Source organism: Rhea pennata, chromosome 18 (assembly GCF_028389875.1).
Source record: "Rhea pennata isolate bPtePen1 chromosome 18, bPtePen1.pri, whole genome shotgun sequence".
NCBI classification, from domain to species: Eukaryota; Metazoa; Chordata; class Aves; order Rheiformes; family Rheidae; genus Rhea; species Rhea pennata.
The window spans coordinates 13,690,154-13,713,513 of NC_084680.1; the positions used below are offsets into that span (position 1 = coordinate 13,690,154).

At 43.7% G+C, this 23,360-nt stretch overlaps 1 protein-coding gene across 7 annotated transcripts in view; it reads left to right on the forward strand.

Moving 5' to 3' along the window:
• NEK6 (NIMA related kinase 6) overlaps nt 1-23,360 on the forward strand; it is a 143,761-nt gene that overhangs the window by 52,729 nt on the left and 67,672 nt on the right. For 2 of the 7 annotated variants that reach the window (XM_062591083.1, XM_062591090.1), the window contains exon 1: nt 13,617-13,715. The exons of 1 other annotated variant lie outside the window; for it this stretch is intronic. The gene's annotated coding sequence lies outside the window, so the exon portion shown is untranslated. Of the gene's footprint in view, nt 1-641; nt 694-13,616; nt 13,716-13,918; nt 13,982-14,129; nt 14,184-14,421; nt 14,514-23,360 lie in introns of those variants that run through there. 4 more of the 7 variants (XM_062591087.1, XM_062591086.1, XM_062591084.1 and 1 more) reach the window with 4 other exon arrangements.

Below are 23,360 nucleotides of genomic sequence, written 5' to 3' on the forward strand. Positions count from 1 at the left end.
GACGTGGGGAAGTTACTGCAGTTTACAAGTCTTTTGTGAAAAATCTTATTTTTATCTCATGAGCATTTTTCTTTAATTTAATAACAGCACTTTGCAGTGTCTGAGCACTGCAAAAAACATACCTGATGAAACTGGAGGAACAAAAATAACAAACAGGAAGCTGTTATAAAAGCAGCAAAAGATGTGATCTGAGCCATGGAGGGAATCTGGTTGTAGGTGCCTGCAGAGCAGGCAAGAAAAGTGCAGGCGGACAGGGTGCCCGCAGTGTCCCTGCGGAGGCAGATAGGCTTGGGACCCACTCCAGAGCTTCGCCCTGAGAATCCAGCAAGATCTGGTTTTGGACGAAGTTGAAGTTGGCAGGACACACAGTCAAGCCAATGAGTTCATTCCAGAGCATGGTGATTTTTAACAAAGTCACAATTGCTGCTCTGTGCTAAATGAGTCATTTTAAATCAGCCCCTCGTAAAACAATCCGTTCTCAGATACCGCTTGCTTCTATACGTCTCCCCAGCGCAGCCTACTTCTGTGGTGTAAACACGACTCCAGCGTGCCTTGCTCCTGAACAGCTAGGGCTTGTTCTTGCAGATTTCCCAACAGCAAAATCCAGAGCCTTACACCGTGCAGGTGGACACCGCTGCTGGGAGCAAGGGGCTGCCGGATCTTGCACCCATACCCCAGAGGCACGAGTTGCAGGTACAGTGCAGGGCGCTGAGCTGTGCGTGTGGCCCCCGGTCCGCGGCGCGGTACAGCAGGCCCTCCCTTGCTCTCCAGCAGGGTAAGGGGCAGCGCGATCCTGGCTCTGTGTGTGCGGGCTGGCCAGCACACCGGAGAGACAAAACTGGTGGGCAGGTTTCCTCAGCAAGGGGGCTCATTTGACCACTTTCTATTCGACTGATTTTTGGTGAAGTTTGTCAGACTGAAATTTGTGTTGGAGCCTCCTCCAAGTCCTTGCAAAATTGTATAAAGTTATTTAAAATTGGCCACTGAGTCAAAAAAAATACATGGGCTGGAGAAGGTGGAGAGAGCAATGACGGATGGACAGTGTGAATGCAGAAGCCCAACATCCTTAGGAAACCAGACTAAAAACACTGAGAAAACTGAACAAACTTCTATGACACATAAACACCTTTGTTCTATGGCACTGAGCTACCCAAACCAACCAAGCCGTTTAAGTACTGGATGATTTAGCTTACTTGCTTTTGTTTATTTGCTTTTTGAGGATGTGTGGGCCGAAATCATGTCTGGGAATATTGCGTATCTCTCATTATTTGAATATGGATCACAGCCTTATAAAACAGTTGTGTTTTAAAACACACTGTGTGAGTATTTGTAACCTGAATGCAAACTGGCAAACATGCTCAGAGAGCTCTGGTATTTTTATTTAATTTGTATGTATTTTCTTTTACAATTTGGATCTAATGAAAAACATGTGGATTGTGCGGAGTAAAAAGATGAATAGAGTTTTGTGAAGGCTCTGTTAGTTCCTGCTGGGCATTACTGATCCTGTAGTCTCCTGTAGTCTGGCTTGTGGCTCTAGATACTGCAAAATAACTTGAATATGTTCTTCATCCCCATCCAAACCTGAACATTGTGGTTTTCAAAGCTCTGTTGTCTTGGCAACCTTCCGGATCCTCTCTGGGCATTTGGAACTCAGCTGACTAGCAGAGCAAAAATACAATTCAAGTGTTTTCCCAGGCCTCTAGCACAACACCTGACTGCAATCCTGTTTTTCTTCCTGATACTTGGTCTCTTTGGTTGTCTTTGCTTTTATTTCTGATAACTGTGGCATCACAATTATACTTCGCTATTTCCTTCCTCTTTAAAATAGAACTTTATGTATGTCCAGCCTGTGAACCAAGGGCACAGGCTATTTGGTGGTTATTCGAAACTGGGAACTGCAAGCAGCAAGGGCAGAGATGCTTCACAGGCTCTTCAGAGAGCTGAGTCAGCACTTTCAACTTCCTGAGTGATGCAGACTCAAGAGGGCATGAAACAGTGCTGCTGTTTAGAAATGGCACTGAAACACTACAAATGCAGAAAACACAAGAAAATGTAAATTAGAGTGAATGTCATTGAAACACACATAGAAAAACTCTTCATTATGGCTGTAACTTTAAACAAAGTCGTCCACCTCCTGCCCTCCTACACAAAGGAAATCTGCTGCCTCTTCCCTAGGAGAGTATTTTACCAAGCTCATATGAAACTCTCCTTACAACATCTCTTTGTCTTTCTTGGAATCTAACCAACAATTGCAGGCTTTTAAAGAAAGCTTTTTGCTTGTTCAGGCCCAAAGGGAGAAGCTGTGTATAAATAATAGATTGGCCTGTATTGTTTCCAGTGTTTCTGTGTTGCTGCTCCTCGCAGACGCATAATCTGCGGAAGGTGTGGTAGTGCCCCTAGCAATAAGATAGCGGTTAGTTGGGCACCCTCCAAGGAGCATGATGATAAAGTGAGGAACAGCTGACAGGACCAGAGCTGGTATGTGCAGCCCAGCGGACGTGACGTTCCAATTTTAGAAAACTGCAACTGGGGGGACTTGCTTGCTTGCTGGACCTTGCTGCTGTTTTCCATACAGGGAGCTGGGGAAGAGCAACATCCTTCCAGGTTTGCACAATATTAACAGCCCCAGGAAACTGGTGGTTACCAGTTAATACCTAGCATGTACCTAGCTAAGGGAAAAATGTTAGCAATTTGCAATATATGGCCAGGCAACACAAACTTCTTGTTTTTCTAAGGTGAACAGCTCTGTCACATCAGCCTGTAAAGCTACAGTTGTCCTTGCTTTAGATTTTGCCAGTATTGCATCTTCTTTCTCTCCCACTTGTATGTGAGCACCAGTGTCGCATCTCCAGAAGTCCAAACAGTCCTGTTTCTTGCCAACTCTACTCCCATCCATCGCTACCTTCCTTCTTCTTTCATCTTGTGTTTTTTAAGCTAATGAAAAAATCTGCCCACCTCTCTAGAAGACATCTTTAACTGTTCTCTCCCGCTGTCAAATTCTGCTTTGAGTTGTTAAGTTTGACATTGGCAGATTTGGCAGAAGCCCAGTTCCCACCCCCCTCTTCTCCATTGCTCTGGCTTGTTGAGGGAGGGAGCTGGGGTCTCTTACATATTCCCAAAGGAAAGTCTGGTGTTTAATCTCTTGGTAAGCAGAATTAGGAAACGGAGCGAGGCTATACAGATTTCTGCTCTCTTCTGCTCCTCAGTTACCTTCAGAGTCTCTCTGGGCAGATTAAGGCTTTTGTACTGTTTTTACCAAGGTCAGCGATTTATCCTGTTGTATTCAGTGTACTCCGCTCAATTAGTTGAGGGCATTTAACATGGATTTTTCATATTTGCATCACAAATTCTAAATGATCCATGAAAAGCAGCTGTTCAGAAACTTCTGAATTCATTATCCCCAGTGTCTTGGAGTAAAGAGACTTTGCCAGCCATTTGATAGGGGCCCCATGTAGTCTGTTTGATGGGAAACTTGTCAGTTGTTTTTAGTTTGCATTGAAGAAATAATGGGATGCTATAGCATCTGTTTTTCATTTTTACAATTTCTACAACCTCTTCTTTATTTTATTTTCTATTTACTGATAGTTGCACCAGCAGATCAGTAGCTAAAGACCTGCTTAGTAGCACTGCCGATGACTTCCAGTGCTGACACGGCCATATGCCGTGGTGCTACACGCGAGCTGTTGCCACAAAACCATTTCAGTCTCCTTCCCTCTTTCTTCTCTTCCCCTAAAGAAAACAAGCTTTAGATATGGGCTGCAATTCTTAATGTTGCAAGAAGTTTTTTTCTTCTTCCTGCTTTTAAATGGAAATCTGACCTTCTGGGGCCTAATTTCTTCTTGCCAGTGGTTTGGTGTGTGATCCCAGCCACATGATCTCTCCTTTCGAGGCCTCTGGTTCCTTGTCTGCAAAATGAGGAGTATAGAGGGGAGATTCTTCCATTAGCTTCCTACGGGGAATTGAGGTACAGCCTGAAGGCAAGAAGTGGTCTCTTTTCTGACACCACCACGACCTAGAAGGGTAAAGGAAATTCAAATACGAGAAATATTTTGGGGAAGCCGATACAGCAAGTATCACTAATATAGCCTTATTTCTGCTCCTCACTGTGGCATTATCACAGCATTGCTTGGCAAAACTTTAGCTCTTGTCTGTTGGTTCGTTGAGAAAGACCTAAGACCTTGACAAAATGACGTGCTGGTGAGAATAGAGGACTAGAAGAGTAAAATTCCTGAGTTTTACAACAGACCCTGACTCTGTGTCCTAGAATAATAGACATAAGCTTAAAGTTGGGAAAGTTTAATGACAAAGTAAGTTAAAAAGATTACTTTCAAGATCAAAAAAGGAACTGCGAAACTAGTGGGGAACATGCAGATTACGGAGGACTTAGGTTCCTCTTCCCTAAATAAGCAACAGTGATCTCTCCTGTGAGTGCTTTGGGTTTTAATTAATCTGAGACTCAGCTCTCTTCTGGTTTTGAGGACCAGTCGTTAGCTAAAGGAAAATTCATAGGCTTTTTGCCTAAGTTGTGTTTGTAATATTGGCTCCACTTAATCCACTTAATCATTGACAGGCTCAAATAGAGGCTATGGTGAAAGTCTCCGACATGTTGTAGTGATCCATGGCCATCTTTGCATTTTCACCTTGTTTTCTAGATCCTTTGCTCTGTGTTTCAGTGAATTTTTCTACAGGAATCAGCACAACAGGCACCTGAAATTATTTCATGGTGGCGGCCTCGACATTCTCCTACCCAGGCATTGCACAGTGCATGTTTTCAAACTCACTAATCATGCCTTCTCCCTGAACATCTAGTTCCTGCTTAGGCAGGCCTTCTCCTTCTTGCTGCTGTACATCTGCTTGTGCAGCTTGCAGTACCACACATCCTAGCACACACGGGGAACTCAGCCCATATGCTCCCTCCTCTCGGCTTGCCGGTACTTCCAGACATGCAGGTTTGGATGGTGAGCACGGTGTGCAGCTAGAGAGCTTCTTACATACTGCATGTGTTTTTCTGTCTTGTACACACACGTGCAAACACCACACCAAAAATCACATTCACACAGCTCACGTCGGCCTTGCTGCATTTCCCGTCCGGACAGTTTCTCAGCGGCCGTTGCATTCATTTGCGCAGAACAGTGTGGCTGAGAGCCAGGGGCTTCTCTTGCTTTCTCCTCTCTTTCCTTCCTTCCTTTCTTCTGCTCACTGGGTGTGACAATCTGAACGCAGTTGTTTATTTCTTTTGTTTCCACATATAATCAGATCTCTTTCCCTGACATTATGCAGCTCAGCACAAGCACTCCAGGTGGGGAGAATCCAGTTCAGTGCCCTCCTCCCACCCTGGGCTGCTCCTGTCGCTAATGAACTGCAAACAACCATGTTCCTCATGTTCAACCTTCACCCTGCCGGATGCATCCATAATCTAAATATAGGCTATAATTATTCCACTGGCGTCTGTAGACCCATTGACAGAACTGACAGTGGCAGAGGTCGGGAGACCCTTTGCACCTTTGATATATTCCCTTAACCATTTGCCTGCCACTGATGGTTACAGTCTCTCCAACATCTAAAAAATGGCTGGGATTTGTCCTTTGACTGTTCCAAATCTGTGTATTCCTTAGTCTTCTCAGTCCTTGTACCACCAAACAGCAGGCTAATTATTTTTCTTTCCTCTAATTGGGACACTTCATTTGTTTATCTGGCTGTGCAATCAAATCGTGAACTCTGAATGCTCTTTTCAAGCCAATGACCTGCGTCTCCCCCAAATGCAAATCCTAGTGCCTGAGAAAATGAGTACAGGAATTGATCTCTAGCCAGTGTGCTGTTTCCGTGTTGGAGCACCCTGCAAGCAGAGGCACTGACTTTCCGTATTATTATTTTTATGGCTCTGTGGAACAAACAGTTGAGTATGGTGCTGTGAGAATGAATAGTGGAGGGAGAAGCTAATCTGTGCTGTAAGTAATTTGATAACAAATCATTTAGAGAATGTAAATTGTAGGGAAGAGATGTCACCCCTGGCAGGAGGTCGCCTGTGTCACCTGTCAGATGGACAAAAATTCCTTCTCAGGATTATTAATAAATAAACATAATGCTCTGCATTTCTGCAGCACCTTTCACTGGAGGAACTCAAAGCACTTTATTAAAGAACTGTTGTGCAATTATTTTAACTTCCTTTCATAACATTATTTTAAAGGTCAAATTCATCATTTGTTTCCCGGGAACATAAAATGGTATTAAATTTAAACTTCATGATTTCCACCTCCACCTCTGCCCATTTTGAGGCAAGGTAAAATCACCATTTCACATGTTGATAAATTAAACCAAGTGGCCAGCAATTAGCTCTGAAGCATACGCTAAGTATTTGTAGTGCAAAGCTTGTAGGGAGTCTAACTGTGATCAGGAATCCCATGTGCTGTTACAAAGGACAAAGTTTTTGTCCCACAGAATTTATAATTTAATACAAGACTAAGAAAGACAATAGAAGGGAAGTGAGAAGCTTGGATGAAAATAATTGTGACCGTTTAGGTCTCCTGTAAGCGTACATCATCTGGGACATGAAGTTATAGTCATAACATTGTAGTGATATCATTCAGAGTGTGTAGTGATTTATTACCGCACTTCTAAAGAACTGGATCCTGGCTGTGGATTGAGGTATATATATCACTATGGCTGTTAATAAGATAGAGAAATATAGAGAAAAGAAGAAGAAAATGCCTCTTCCCTGGAAGAAAAGCTGGTGATACTGTGTGATTCCTGCCTGTTATGCTAACCAATGTTACCTTGGTTTTCATTTGCATTTTTTTTTGTCTCTGTGTATCCATATTGTTAGTCTGAAATGTAAAACTTACCTACAAGCTTTTTCTGGGCAGGAATCCTCTTTTGTTCTCTATTTTTTGCACAACACCAAGCACAGTTTGAGTCCTGACTCATGAGCAAGGCTCAAAATCCTATGATCTTACTAATCTGTCTTGCTCCCACTGATGTTAATGGCAAAATTCACCCCACTTTCTCTAGCTGGGAAATTATATAGCACTGATGCAATGAACAGATCTTAGAAGTGAAGAAGAGAACAAATCACAAAAGCATTCCCCAGAATAGATTCTTCAGAAAATATCCCCTGTGAAAGGGGGCCGAGCATGGGAAGGTGCAGGGACTGCAGCTTCTGGCAGGGTCACGTTTGTAACATCTGGCTGTGAAAGCTGGAAAGCTCAGCCAATTCCTTCTGAATAACGGGCCGTGCTCACGGAGACCGAGCGTAACTGTGCATTCCTGTGAAACTCGCCCAGATCACTTGGAAAGGGTCACGAGGAGGAATGTCAGGGAAAATAGGGGAAGGGCCTAGGGCTGCTAACGCCAGGGCTGCTCAATCTGGCTTCAATTGCTTTTTTCTTTTTCTTTTTCTGTCTCCTTTTCTTTTTTCTTTTTCTTTTCACACAAATTAACACAAATAGTATGGCATGTAGTTTAGAGCTCAAACAGCATCAGAATAGTGCTTTTTACTCCTGCACAACTATATATAGTGTGGCCAGTCTCTCTGTCTTCCCAAAGCAAGCTTCAGACACCTGCAGACTTAGTACCAGTATTTCTGCCAACAAGATGGTCAAGAGACAGAAAACTGGTGCAACAGATAGCATACTATGGGGTGTATCAGAGAAAGTACTTAAGCTACATGTCTCTGTCTCTCTCTGCGCCTTGCTACATGGCCTGTTTCAGCTCTCCAGCCCTCTGACACAGAAGGACATTGCCTAGTGGTCAGAGTGTGCTAGGTCTCCCTCTAACCATGAGACTTTTTCCTACCAAGATGTCTGTTCTCTCTGTTGCATGGGTCTGCTCTGAGTTTAGCCACAATCTGGCGGAAAAGATGCAAGACACTGTCCAGGTCTCCTGTTTGAGCTCCTTCTAGCCACTGTCTTCCCTTCTCTGCCCAGTCACTGGAGGCTCTCAAGGTGGGGGAAGCAACAGCAGCTAGCTGGCTGTGTGTGGTGATGTAAGCTTATATATTTGCTTCCCTTGCCTTGTTCTTACACTGACACCGAGATAGCTTCTTGTCTATAAGTACAGTGTGACTCCTCGTTGTTCAGCCTCTTGCTGAGGTGCCGTATTGGCAAAGGCAGCCCCACCTGCATGTATCAGAGCAATGCTGTGTGCTGGCATAAATACTACCAATAGGTAAAACTTTCTAGTGGCATATGAAAGACTTCTAAGGCCCAGGTGCTGTAGCTGGAAAAGTGGATTTGTTTTTTGCGTGACTTTCTCTCTGAAGTTCAGCTGAAGAAACTTTTAAAGCTTGGCACTATCTATTCTATGTGTTTTCTCCTTCCATATTATAAAGATCCTAGAAGAGGTCTGTGGGAGATGCTGCCAGCAGGGGAGATCCTAGTGACTGCACACTGTCAAAAGCTGAGTTGCCAGAAAAGCCAGAGAGTCATGAGCAGGCAGAAGGCGGTACAGAGTATGTAGAGATAACATAAGGGAGGACCTGCTGGCTTTGGAGCAGAGGGGAAGTTACATGAACAGAGTTGTAGAAAAGAAAATGCATGAGTCAATATTCATCCATATATTCATGATCTGTAGGCTTGAGTGCTGTGATGCTCATTATCTAGGCATGACCTTAAAAACTGCAGTTGATTGAGAACACAGCAGCCCATCTGCTTGGCAACATGGGCTGCTGGGGGCCTCTCACCCTGTCACTCTGCTCTCTTCCCTGGTTCTCAGTTCTTCATCTGAATACAAATTCAAGGGCTCCGACTTCACCTCCAGATCCTCTGCTGGGGGCTGAGATGAGATGTCCACAGCGCTTTCTGTCTTGAGGGCTCAGCAAGTGAAATCTGTGCATGCAGGAAACCCAACTTTCTCTGTGTCCAAGCTCCATTTTTATACAACAAACTTCCTCCTTTTCTCTCTTCCCCCAAACTGAGCAGTGAGCACAACCTATGGGCCTGAAAAACTCCATCTTCCACCAGCCTTGCCACAAAAGCAACCAAAACACTCATCCATCACCCTTGCTAGGCAAAGCAGAGCTTTGCCATGGGCCGTGTATAATTTAGGGTGGTGGAAGGGACCATGATGACAGTTTGACTGAGCCTGTGATTGGCCTGGATGTAACCTGAAGAGTGTGTTACAGCTTAAATGGAAGTGTTTCCTGTACCACTAGCTTTGTACAAGTTTTGTGCTGGGGCAAAACATCTCCCCATCTGCACTGTCCACATGGGAGACCAAGGAAATTTCATGAATGAAACGTCCCGGTTTCCTGTCCTGCTTAGTAGGGGACAACAGGCCTCTAACTTTTTCTCTACCACCCCGCTTTGTTCTAAACTGACCAAAAAAAGAATGAATGAGAACTGTTCATTGTCACTTAATCCCTTTAAATACACAACTACCAGAAAGGAGGAAGCAATGTTAAATTTTCTGTCCATATGAAAAATCCTTCTGCTTCCTCCAGACACCTTCCTGAGCCTGCTTTCTAGCATCTCTTCTTCTTTAAAGAAAACATGTCTTTCTTCTAAGCAATTAAACACTATAAAAAAGGACATTTTCTCCATCATACTTTCCCATCTCCCCTTTCCTGCATGGCAGTCACATACTCCAGATCTCATGCTGTGAAGAATATTTTGCCACTGGTCACATCTGGTTCCCTGATGAGGTCTGCAGGCGGCTGAGCTGGCGTGGTTTCTGGATCACATGACACGTCTAGGTTGCCTTATCTTCCTGAAGACCAGTGCTTTTTAATCTCCTTTGATTGTATTTCTCTCTTTTTGCAGCAGTTTTATCAGTTTGAGATTAAACCGTTGCACAAATGCTCATGAAATCAATCTACAGATCTTAAATATGGCAAAAAAGAGGTGTTTCTCTGAGCAATCTGTTGGAGAGATTTTGTACTGACTTTTAGACTAGTTACATACTGGTATGCATTCCTTTAGCATTAATGCTTCCTTTGGGACTCGAACCTTACAGAAATATGAGAACTGAGCATGCAGGCTGCAGACATACTATGAAAGTAAGCCTGCATGTAGTATGTGTGTGGAGAAGACATGCTGCAGCTATATATGCAGAAAGAAGAATTCACAGCCTATCTTCTCTAGCTACTGCTGGAAAATTGAATCTCTTATAAACTTCTTCTATAATTTTCATTTGAGGAGTAAGATTCTTTTTCTGAAAATAACTTTTAGTAGAGGTCTCCACAGTATATGCTGTTAAGAGTAAAAAAATAAGTCAATAGGCATATATTAAGTCAGTAAGGCCAGGATTTTATCAATAACGCACTAAGGATGAAGGATATTGTGACAGTTGCATTTAGCACTATGAATAAAGTAAATCAATCAGATTGACTGTGCGTTGATTTAAAATCCTTAAAGAATTGGGTTGAAATCATTCTAGTTTCCCATAAATAGTCTCCTTGCCTGGAATCCTCATACCCTTAAGAAATAAAGAAATTTTTCAATTTAATTTTCTCAACCCCCACTGATGTTATGTATTTATTTGTTGTGCTTGGTTCTGTTTGAACAATTAAAATAAAGTAGCCTCACTAGCCATGAGGTTAGCGCAGTACTGAAACATTTGTGTTGGGAATAATGAGAGGAGGTGGTTATTTTATAACGACAGTGAGTATTAGCCATGAAAGCTTTAGAGGCATGAATGCTTGTCTGTACTGAAATAGAAGGCTATATCCTTGTATTTAGTTTAAAAATGAAGTTACACAAGATATTCTCATTTATATAATTCTCCATTCCTTGCAGGCTGAACTTCAGGCTTGCACTTCCTACTGAGTTCCTTCTGACGGTTGTATTGCTGTGATGGTGAACGTTGTGGATTAGAATGTGTATCACACATTCTTGAACTGTATATAATAATTAACTGATTAAGTGAAAATGGCTAGCTGAGATCTGTGAAAGTGACTCCCTTTATTTAACTGGATGTGCATCAAAATATACTTCTTTCCTACATCGCAGTAGACTTGATCTGGAGCCATAAAGCCTGATCTTGCAGCCCTTGGACCCAGAACTTGCCCTGAGTTCAAAGGGACTTTTAGTGGCGCAGGGAATGTGGGATTAGTACACTGTGTTAAATACTGTCATGAAGATCCAGGCTGCAGGATCAATTAATAGCTGTTCTTAAAGTGACTGAAATGAGGGAAAGAATAATGTAAATTTATTCTGAAAGTTTCTTACTTTGAGGATTGCTTAAAAAAGAATTTCATGTAGAATAATAGCATATTATATGAAAGCCAGTCTATTTCTGTCAAGACTTAATTGAGGAAATTTAATTTTCTTCCCTAACTGAATTGCTGTTGATAATCTAAAGTAACTCTGTCTGGTCTTTCTAATTTAGCAAAGAAAAAACTGAATCTTGGAGCTGCACACAAGAATGTAGCAGATTTTTTAAAAGCAGCTTTTCTGAATAGAAAGACAGTAACTTATGGCAGCCTGACAAAAGATTTTTTTTTTTATTTAGCTGTAAAACACTTAAGTTCTTGTACCTCAATGCACTGCCAGTCCCTTTTTTAAGAGAAAGAAGTGCATTTTCGCAAATGGTACATCAACAGACCTTGGGAAAATTGAGTTTGGAGGGAAAAAAAATGAATTCATTTTGTTTCTCTAAGCACTTTCCCATGTTTCAGATTTGTACTGATAGATTGATGATATGATTTGCTTTAAAACCAGGTGGCCTCTTACTTTCCATCTGTTGTGTCTATTGCTCTGTCTCTAGTGAGAAGCATTGCATAGCTGTACAGGCATCTGTACCCTGGAGAGAAACTCTTTATGCTATCAGAAATGCTCAGCGAGAGAAAATATAGTTCTGCAGTATCTTAAATGTGAGATGTATCAGGAGTCTGAGCCTCTGGAAGGATCGTGTTTACACACACCCAAAGCGAGCGCACTGAGTTTATATTAGCTTTGTGTAAACAGCTTTACAACAGAAACAAAATCTAGTGGTGACATTTTCAGAAGAAATGGTTTCAGGTCTTATGAAATCACTTGAACACCCTGTGAACATTTGCCGTGTCTGGATTCCAGGAGTGGCACTGCTTTAGAAAGAGTTTTTTCCCAAAAGTAGAAGTTTTGATGAAAAAACGCCAGTTGAGCTAATACCTGCCATGATTTTTCTGGTTCTGCAAAACAGAGACTTACTTTGGAGCTAAAATATGTGAGCTAAGTCTGCTGGAAAAATTGACTGATCAGAACCAAACTGTCTTAGGTAACAGGTTGCCCACAGCTCTGATTTACATGATGAAGCCAGTCGCCAAGCGGGGAGGAGACGCGGCAGCCTGACGTTGTGCTCCACGTGGGCTGTAAGTGTTTATCCAAGGGAACGCGTATGTTTATGAACGCGAATGGAGAGCGTGCAGAGTAAAGCCTCCCTGTGCCACTTCCAAAGACTGGAAGTAACCAAAGCGCAGCGCTCCGGGGGAAGGTGTCCGGTGTTCCTGGTTGTTTTCTCGAGACGGCCGTAGGTGCGGCAGCAGCACTCTGTAAGCCTGTAAGGGTTGAGGCGCAGCACAAATGGAATGAGACCATCGGTCACGGTCCACAGGACAGAGCTCTCCCGGTGCCGAGGGATTTTGTTCTGGTCGCCCCTCTTTGGTTCTAGTGAAGGAGGCTGACTTGAACTCCCTCTTGCCTGCCAGCGGCCGCCGTCCCTTGTAGGTCGCCGTTCCAGTCAGCTCCACGGTAACGGCTTACACCAATTAAACAGGGCTGGTTAGAGGATTTTTTTAAATTGTATTCTTTCTTATTTGGCAACAGTCCTAGCAGAAATGAAGTTACACTAGCACAAAGTGCTTGTGCTTGCAGAGCTTGTTTCATGTGCTGAACCGGTACAAGTTGTAAGCTGGCGCTAGTGCTTTTTTGCTGTGATAGGATCTCGGCACTAGGCTGGTTTGCAGCCATGCCAGCAAACCTTGTCTGCTGTAGCAAGGCCTTGGATTACAAAAATTGACAAAATATGAGCAATCACAAATATTTCTTATCAGATAAGCTGTTGTAACTGTATGCCTTTCGTCCAGTTTGGACAAATGAGAGCTGTTAAGTTTTGCTTTTATTCATTGGTAAGTTCAGTTATGGGTTTTTCTTCACTGGTAAAAAATACTGTTGAATTTAGACTTAAGTACACTAAGGGTGGTAATGCCTGTCTCCATTTATAAAAGATAGCAATTCTGAATTCGTAAGATCTAGACCCATTTAGACCTCGATTCCTGCAAAAAAGTCACATGCTTTGCTTTAGACATGCGACTCCTGCTATTACGTTGTGACTGCTCCTGCTGCCGGGAACGCTCAGCGTGCGTCTTTGCAGGCCCGGGCACCTCATTATGTGTCCCCACAGTTAACGTTACGTAAACGCATCAGCGAAAGAGAAATGAAAATACTGTGAAGAAAAGTCTTCGCTGTGAAGTTTTGCCATTGCTGCAGCTCGTTTGCAGCTCTGTCGCCGCCACCGCGCAGTCGGTGTTCACCGCAGCGGCGGAAGGGGCTAACCCCGGGGATCGTCAGTGAGAAAGCAGAAGCTTAAGTTAAAAATGGGAAAGTTTGCAAGCGCGCAGCGCGCAGTTTTCGGGAAGGACGCGGGCATTTCTTCTGACACGCGAGGCGCTGGCAGCGCTGCTTTTCCGGGGAGGAAAGGCCCGAGCGGCGCGGGGGGAGGGCCCGGCTGCTTTTGCTTTTGCTGTGACTCATCTCAGGACCTGGAAAAACCCGCAAGTTAAAACGGAAGTCAGAGCGGCGCAGGTACAGGCGCGCCGCGGGGGCCGGGGGCGCCGAGCTCGCGTCGGGCGGGCTCCGGGCGCTCTGCGGCCGCGCCGGGCCGCGCCGGGCCGGGCCGGGCCCTGCGGCGCGGCCCCGCGCGGCGGGGGAGGCCCGCGGGCGGCAGCGGCGGCGGCAGCGCCCGGCGCCGCCCCGCCGCGCGCGCTCCCGCGCCGCCCGGCCTGCGTGGCAGCCGCGAGCGCGCGTGCCCGCGCGCGCCCCCGCCCCCCGCCCCAGGACGGCCGGGCCGGGTGAGTGGGGGGGGCGGCGGCGGCGGCGGGGCGCGCGCGCGCGCACGCGGCGGGCTGGGCGCGGGCGCGCGCGGCGGGAGCGCGCGGCGAAGTTGTGTGCGGGACGCGGCGCCGCTCGCTCGGAGCGGGGCTCGGGGCCGCCGCCGGCTGGGGCGCCCGCGCTGCCGGCCGCGGGGCGCTGCGCCCGCGCCGCCGCTCGCAGGTAAGGGCCGCCCGGGGCCGCGCCGCGCCGCGCCGCGCCGGGCGCGGGGCCGGCGGGGAGGGCCGCGGGCCGCGCCGGGGGTGTGCCCGCGGCGGCGCGGGCAGGCGGCGGCGGCCGCGGCCGGGCCGCTCGGGCGGGCCGGGGCTCCGCTCGGGCGGGCCGGGGCTCCGCGGGGGCGGCCCGGCGGCGGCGCGGGGGGCCGGGCCGGGCCGGGCCGGGCCCGGGGCGCTCGCCCGGGGGCTCGCACGTGCCTGGGCGAAGGGAGCAACACGCTGCAGCGTCGTCCACCTTAGGGCGAATGTGGATCTCGCTTGGTGTCTTTGCAGAGAGGTGGGGTTATGCAGCACTGTTTTAAGATTTAAGCAAAGTTAAAATGCTCTAAAACAGGACTATTTAGTTTTGTGTGGTTTGGTGTGTTATAGCTCTTCTTTCTTTCTTTCTTTCTTTTCTTTTTTAACATTAAAAACAGTTTCTTTCTTTCTTTCTTTTTTAACATTAAAAACAGTAGTGCAGCCAAACACACGTGCCTTGGCTTAGGGGCTCCCAAACGAGCTCCTGCTGCGTGTCACACTAAGTGACACTGCCGTATGGAATAGGCCCGCTATGCCCTTTATATACGGTTTTTCCTCATCTCTTCTATGAGATTCCTTGTGCTTTTGGGGTTCTTGTGGTTCGTGAAGGGAACTTTACCATTCTTTGGGAGTCTCCAGACTGTAGTTTGAGAACTTTTCTTTAGATGTTTCTTATTTTTCATCTCTTTGTCTGCCAGCTCCTGATGTCCTCCTGAGCACTTTATGGGAGAGGAGCGTACATATTCTTAGAGTGCTTTATTTTCTGTTATCTTTAAAAAATAGAAAGTCTGAAATAAAACCAGTGCTTTAGGGATTACAGCATTGCTTTCTAGAGATACGTGTTGTTTGAGTTGAATTCCAAAATACTATTTTCTGCAACATGTTACTCACTTCTGAGTGTGATAGATACTTGTTGAGAATAATGGTGGACTTGTGAGCTCCATCTGTTTGTCTGTTCACACACACACACAGTATTTCTGCCAGTGATAATTGCCTGTGGCATTGTTGCAGTACAAGTAATTTGATGGGAAATACTGTAACAATTAGAAGTCCAGTGATGCAAGTTCCTGACACGTTACGAATGTCTTGCTGTCATTTCTGTGTCTCCTTTAAAAATGAATTTTTGTGAATCATTGTAGGCAACTGTTTAACTTGCAGCATTTGTACTGTTTTCATATTTTGATACTTCTCTTGACATCAAGTCAAAACTCTTTCCGCTGTTACTTTTTCCTGTCGACATTCTCTGTGACAGTCATATTCTTTCAAGCAACAGCAAAAAAAAAAAAAAAAAAAAAAAAAAAGGAAAAAGAAAAGAGAGAGGCGCTTGTCTTAGATGTGAATGTTGCTGCCCTGTCTCCAATGGCTTTATGACTTGGATGCTTTAAAAGCTGGGGTTGGGAGGAGAGGAACTGTTATTATATTGGAAGAGGAGCATCTTCTTTGGGAAGTGAGATTTTTTTTAGACTGAATATGACTGTTACCACCTCAAGAGGAACGTGTCTGAACAGAATCAATGTTTTCTGTGCATATAAAACACTTCTGTTTGTTTTGTTTCCCTCCTACCTCTGGAATTCTGTTTCTTGACGAGTGTGTGCTTTATGAGAGAGGAAGGACGCATAATTGGAATACGAGTTTTAATACATTTCTTCGAATTATTTAGTAAGCATTTTGTGAGAAAAAGAAGTGAAGCTGAATAAGTCAGACTTTAAACTCGTGCTGGGAACCTGACATATTTTGTGGTACCTACCTTTTATGGCAAGTTTTTATGTTAATATATAAAACTTATACATATATTGAAGTTATTGAGCCTGTATTGACTCTTTTCATTGCTCCTGGTAATGGAGGCTGTGCTGAAGAAAAAAACGTTGAAACCCTGAGATTTACCTTGCAGCATGCTTTCTGACTTCATTCAGACCTTACTTTTGTCTGAAGATCCCTTTAATGGTTTTTAGAAAGCTTTTTGCATGCTGAAAGATCTACTATTAATTACTTACTCAGAATAAAGCGAGCGTTTTGATTTTGGCATGGAGATAGGAGCTGACATACGTGATCTTATACATTTCTGCTTTCTTAGCTGTAAAATGGGGATAACTTAACAAATTCACCTTGTACACATCTTCAGAACACTCTCTACGTAGGAGATGGATTAGTGGATGTACTTTACATCTCTTCCTACTTTATGTATTGCCAATTACATTTAAGCTCAAAGCTATGGAAAACACATGCTTAACAAAAAAAATGGCAATACGAACTAGACATTATGAATTGCAGTAGCCAGCAAGTGGGGCAGGCGATAAAAATCAAATGTATTCATACTAAATCTAAAGTAAGAAAATGTCTATTGTAGCTGGAAGTGAGGGGGAAGTAACAGATGAAGATGCCAAGAAATTAATGATAGAAGTGGTCATCATTCTAACACCTGAGATTGACTTTTGCTTTTTTCTTAAGTGAAAGTCCAGTTAGGATACCCAGTGTTACAGAAAATGGGTTTAGTAGCTAGACTTGTGTTTTCTAACTTTTGTTCTTCTAATTCACTTTTCTTAGATGCTCTTCTTATGGAAGAGAACATTCATGGCAAAAAAAAAGTGATAAAAATTGCCTTTATCTTTGGCTAATGAGAAAAATAAATAAATGGAACCTCATTTTAGAAGTTGTTTAGTATTCTTTAGTATTCTTATAATATTCTAATATGTAGTATTACTAGAATTCAACATTCATCTAGATGGAAAGCAGCCATGATGCTATTATGGTTTTGAGCACAGAATTAAGGGAATCATGAGTATCCATTCTTGCTCTGAGAAAAACTCCTGCATTTGTCTTTGAAAATGACCTAACCAGTCTATTCTACCTTTTTTGTAGACTATGATGATTAATTCAGTATGCATCTGTCCAGATACTCTGCTGGGCTGTTCATAGGAAATTTTGTGGTATATGTCTTTATATCCAGGTTAAGAGCGAGAAGTCTATGACAAGCAGTGACCACTATTACATGATGCCATCCATCCTATTACAACATGCTGAAGAAGAGGAGTAGCTAGATGCTGATAGGAGATAGGTGCTGGCTGTAAGAAACTGGTTTAAAATGCTGTTCTCAGTATATGAAGACATTTGATTTGAAAAAACTTGTTACTAATGGCTTGCAGCTTGTTTCTAGGCATTATGTTTCTGCTTGTGAAAACACTTTCAGCTGCTTTTGGCAGTGAGTAGCTTCATTATAATGTTTAGGATCCTAAAGGACAGAGTTCATGAAAAATGTTCCAATGTGTAATATGAATCGGACACAGTTAGACGTGTCCGTGAAACAAACTTATTTAGAGATAGTAGTGCTATATATACGCGCGCGCACACACACGCACTTAGATTGGTGTATCTATATGTTTTTGAGGAGCAAGTCCAAGAGATTCTGTCCATTGCTGCCTAAACATGATAGGATATGTAAGGTTTGTCTGTTACATATCTGCTTGCCAGACTAAGAGTTCTCTAGGTTCAGTTAGCCATTTGTTTGATATCCTAATGTTTGGAGACAGGTACTTTGGGAATGATCTAGAAATCTGACATTACTCTATTTAAATTGCCTTTTATTTCCGCTTCTCTGTGCACCAAAAACATCTTGAAATATTGAAAGCAAACAATAAGCATTCACGCTCTTGAAAAATAATTCGTTTGCATTGATACTATTCATCACCAAGGCCCCCAAAATAAGACTTTTGATGTGGAAATGGCAAGCTGCTCTGCTGTTGGTTAAAAGACAGGCATGGCGGTAGAGGAAAATAAGAATATTTTAAGTACATCTTTGCATTACTGAGTTGAACACTTGAAAAAGAAGTGGCTTTTCCCAGAATAAAATCATATGAAAGCTAAAGGTTATCTGAAATGGATAAAATTAAAACTTTGGTCTTTTAGAGACGAATGCCTTCAAAATAGTTTCTTCTGTTATTAAGTCCCATTAGCTCTAATGTGTTTATATTACGCAGCCTTCTTTTGCAAAGTTTATAGTACAAGCACATGCAAGTACTGAGCAAGTTCCTCGTGCTTTTTATCAGTAGATCTTTAAGTGCCTTAAAAGATAAGAATAGTTTATCTGAAAACTGAGGATAACAGAGTTAGGAAGGTTTGATATGTCTCAACATCACGCAGAATGACTAGATGGCTGAGCTGATGTAACAGCTTGATGCTGCCAAAAGGGATGGTTTCTCTTACTTTCTCTGTTTGCCCTGTGCCTGTGCTGGCTCTCATCTGCCTTCTAGGGAGCTGGTTCAGCAGAGTAAACTGACATAAAACTAAGGGGGGGGGGGGAAATGGTTTGGTTAAGCAAGGGAGTTGAACCAGTTTACCTTGTGCTGCTGAAAGGGCGATTGCTGTTTTCCCTAGCTACGCCTTTCCCCAGCGAGGAATTGCTCTACAAAGGGATCAAAGGACAGATGCAAAGGAGGGACGAGGAGGAGTCTGGGGGGAGTCGGGCTAGGTGCGGTCAACGGCCACGCACAGCTCTCTTGGGAGGCTCAGCCCGAAGGGGCTCGGGCTTGCGCCAGCGTGCTGGGAAGAATCCGTATTCCTGATTCAGTGGTCTGCCCGTATACATTGCTTGGTGCAGATGTTAGAGTGCATTTCTAGAATTCCTGTGACAGTTATCATACTGTCTCTAGACTAGAGAGCAAATTAAAAATGATGACGAAGTCCAGTAAGTTATATAGGTATATGATGCAGCATTTGCCTCTTAAAAATCGCTATCTTTAAAGGCATCCAGACCACAGAAAGCGGTACAGACTGCTAGTGCCCCCCTTTTTTAATACTTTGGGCGCTTAACCTGTATTCTGCTATATTGGATCCTGACTCTTGAGCAGTGAAACGGAGAGAGGATGCATGAAGGAATAGCAATACATTGGATATCAGCATGGATTTACTAACGTGAAGTGCAGCAGCCCCTGAAATAGGCTTCCCAAAGGAAGTGGTGGGATCCCCACTGGTGTTGAGTTTGGGGCCAGACAAAGCTGCGAAGGATGCTCTTCAGGGAGTCCTAGGCTGTTGGCTGAGGAGCACATTGGCTGTGATGTAATAGGTCTCTTCCATTTCTAAATTCCATGGTGCACTTTGGATTTTCATCTGAAGTTGAAAGGAGAAAAAAATACTATCTAGGAGATGGGACAAAAACATGTTGAAAGAGAGAGGTAAGATTGGTCTCTCTTTATTTATTTATTTAATTTCAGGAACTTGCATGCAAAATCCAGTTTAAAGGCTTAGGTTTTTTTCAGCATATTGAGATTGCTGCAGTATGTCTAAATTATGTAGGAAATTAAGTCCTCCAAAATACGTATTTGAAACTTCCTTAAAGGATTTTTGTTTTGTTTTAAAGCCAGATTTGGAAGCTATCTTTCATCAGCTGGAAATGGGGGAGCGGAGGGAGGTTCTTTGCAAGCGAAATGACTAGGTGGGCAGGTCTAGAACTTGTAAGCTTGGCTTTATTTGAAAGGAGAAAAACGGGGAGTTATTCTTAAAAGTGGTTCAAATGGAGCAGTCTGTGAAGCTATCAAATCTCTATATAGATAAGTAGATCTTTTCCTATCTGGGATTATTTTTATATGCATTTTAGATTGGATCAAAATTATTTCAATTTTTAAGCTCTGCTAAGTATTTAAACATCTAGACTTACAGTAAGTGTCATAGCTCTGCATATGTGAGAAGTCTCTTGAGTTGCATTCTAATACATTTTAGAATGTTTCAGAAACAAGCTATTCCTATTTTTAATTAAAAAAAAATTGAAGTTCATTATTGTTTAGCTTCCAGTGTTTAATCATATGATTTGATTTATCACATGGCATGATGCAATGAATGAGACATGTAATTTTTTAAATTGTACTGACACTGAAAATTGTGTGCAAAGTTTTACTTTAGCCTGGTGCTACTTTAAGTGTCTGCTATCATAGATTCCAGGCAACGAACAGCTGCCTGTTGCAGATGGGAGAGAGAAAAACTTCCCCTTAGCCTCTTACTTCTGAAGAGGTTTCCGTACAAAACCAGTAATAATATAATACAGCCTTCTAGTCAAATTTGAGTTTCCTGTTATATGTTTAAGTGAACTGACAATGGAGTATTTGAAATCAAATCGTATAAGTGAATAAGACTCTAGGAACTTTATAATCCAAAGCACTGTTGAAACCTCAGATTTTTATTTACAAGTCAGAATACGTTAGTTAAATCTCTACTTTTTAAAAGAAGAAATAAATTTAGAATTACAGGCTATAAATTCTCTCTCTTTTTTCTTTTTTCTTTTTTTTCCCCTCTCTTTTAAATCTTGCCTGTGTCAGGTTAGGACAGCATAATCCTCACCCAGAGTGCGGCTCGTGCTTCATTAGTGACGCTAATAATTTGCAGATACTTCATGAATTACTTCTTTGGACTCGACTGCATGTTGTCAGAATAAGGTGGCATTGTCTGTTCTGCTTTTGTATTACACAGCAAGGTCAGATAACATGGAAGCTATCAAGGAAGCATGTACAAATCCACTTTTTTGAAACAGTCAAAACACAATGAAGTTCCAAAAAGAACAAATACGAAAGGCCTAAATTATTTTTCTTATAATTAATTTTTTTCTGGTAACATTTCAAGATGATAGAAGAATTGTACTGTTGTTTCGAAAATGGGTTTAATGCACAGAACTCCATGAACTGACTTTTAGATCAGAATCTGTACGAACTGGATATGCTGTTTCAAGGGTAAAACATAGTCAGTAGTTATGGTGTGTCTGAATGTGAGGCGTAACTTTGACGAAAATGCAGAAGATGGCAGGTTTATATATATTTTTTAAATAAAGAAGCTTCTGTAGTTAAAGTTTTTTCCCTTATGGTTGTTTCCTCACTATTAGATTTTTCTGGACAGTGAACTGATACATTATAATCACTAGGCACTTAAAATTTCCGTATTTTTGCTTTGAGTAACTCTAGATTTTCAGTCCCAGACTCTAGCCATTCATCTGAGTAAGTTTATCGTGTGATGAATCAAAATACCTCCGTGTCCTTGGACAGGACCTGGTGCCAAACGTGCTGGGTTAGTGCACTGGCTTTTCAGGAAGGGAGTTGAGAATTTGCTGCCGTTTTATCGAATTATTGGACCGGTTTTGGTCCTAATTCCAGTGGCGCGCGCGCGTGGGCATGGCCGGGAGAGAGCCGAGGGAGCTGGCGCGGCGCGGCGCCGGGGCGCCCGTCGGCTCAGCATCCCGCCTCGCCCCGGGGCCGGGGCCGGGGCCGGGGCGCGGGCGCTGGCGGGTGCCGCGGGCGTTCTGCGGAGGCCGCCCGCTTTGCTGCGCCGCGTGGGAGCGCGGCGCCTTGCCCTCGCCTGGCGCGGTGCCGTCGCAGCGGTCGGGAGCGGAGCGGAGCGGAGCGGAGGAGCCCGCGCCCCGCCGCCCGGCGCGAAGCCGCCTGAGCAGGTGCTGTGCGCGCCCGCGGGAGGGCTTGCGAGCCTCTCGTTCTGCAGAGCTCGGTGACAGTTACTGCTCTCCTGTTACTTTTGTCGTTCGGTCTGGGAGCTTTGAGAAGCCCACTTGTTCTGAGGCGGAAATACCGCCCGCCCGCTGAAGACTCCCGGTGTCCGTGAAACGGAACTTTAAATCCACGCTGACAGGAAGAATTGGTGCTGGACAGTTCAGATTGCCCTCTTTGAGGGCTGGTGCGGGTGCGAACGTGTGAAGGGACGAGCACCGGGTAGCGGAGCCGAGTGGCCTCGTCCGTGTTGCTGCTTCTCGGTGCCTGCTTCTGAATCGGCAGCTAGCTCCTGGCTCACGCGGCACCGGATGACGCAAGTTGCAGTTTTTCTTCTTTCTTTAGATCCAACTGTCTTCCCTACTGGGCAGTAACTTTTTTTTGACCTAGTGAATTTTAAGCCATTGAATTGGAGATCAGAATCACTGTAGATGGTACAACTTGTGACATGATTGGGGAACGTTGACCTATGGGACGGATTGCAACTTCGCAGTGAATTTAATATGATTCCTTTGGGGAATTTAAATTGTCACCTCGGTCCTGTTCTTACCCTCTTGTACACTGGTCTTTGCCACCCTGAAAAGGAGCGCTTTTTGTCCTTGTGGCACTCTTTTGCGTTTCTTGCATGAGAAACGTTGTGAATGTCAAGACTGTCTTGGAGAGTTCCTGCTGGGTGCTGGTTCGCAGGGCACGTGCATGTCAGTATAGTGAGGGGGCAAGAAGAAAAGTTGTAGTTACTTGACATTTCTTTCCCCCAAACAATAGAGACTTTGGCTAGAACAGACATTATCAAACCTGTGGAACGCTCGCGTTCCCGTCCTCTGTCATTCGGGGAGTTCTGCTTGCGCTCCTGTGCTGCCAGTGTTTCAATAATCCTTCCATCAGTGAGCTACGCAAAACTTAAAAATGGGAAAAACCAAAAAAATGTTAAACTAGAGGGGAAAAACAGCCCTGAAAAGTGTTTTGCTCTATTTTAAATATATGAATGTACTCCAAAGCAGCAAATAAATCACAACTGCATGCGTCTGCCTGTTACCCTTTAATCAGTGTGGAAATCTAAATGGTGACTTTCAGCTGTCACTATATTAAGAACCAGTGCCGCCTTTTGTGGCGGTCTGTGTATACTAAAGTCAGTATTATGTAGTAAATATTCTCGCTGTGTTTTCATAATCATTCTACTTAGAGTAAGTGCTTCTTGGGTGGGTATTACAAATCTGTTAATCTTTATGGTATTTATAGGGTAATTTTTAACTCTCTTGAGCGCCTTACTTCCTTACAGGTCAGTTACTCAATTTATAACACTATGTCAGTTGTAAGAACTTTACTATCCAAGGGTAAACAGTGTTGGGTACAGTTCTTTACCTGTGTTTGCTCTTAGTTTTTGATATATTAAGGTATGCCATAACTTACTCTGTGAATTATTTATTGGAATTTCTTTTTGTCTACCTGGTTATTTCTTTAATGTGACAGTGATGACCTATTTTTAAGTATTTTGTGTGCAAACTACTGAAAGGAGAGGGGAAAACTTGCAGTAATTCTCTCTAAAGAAAAGACTGTTAATCATGTTGCAGCTATTTAAGTCAAAATTGCTGCAAATAATGTATAACACTTTTGGTTGTCTATTGATATAA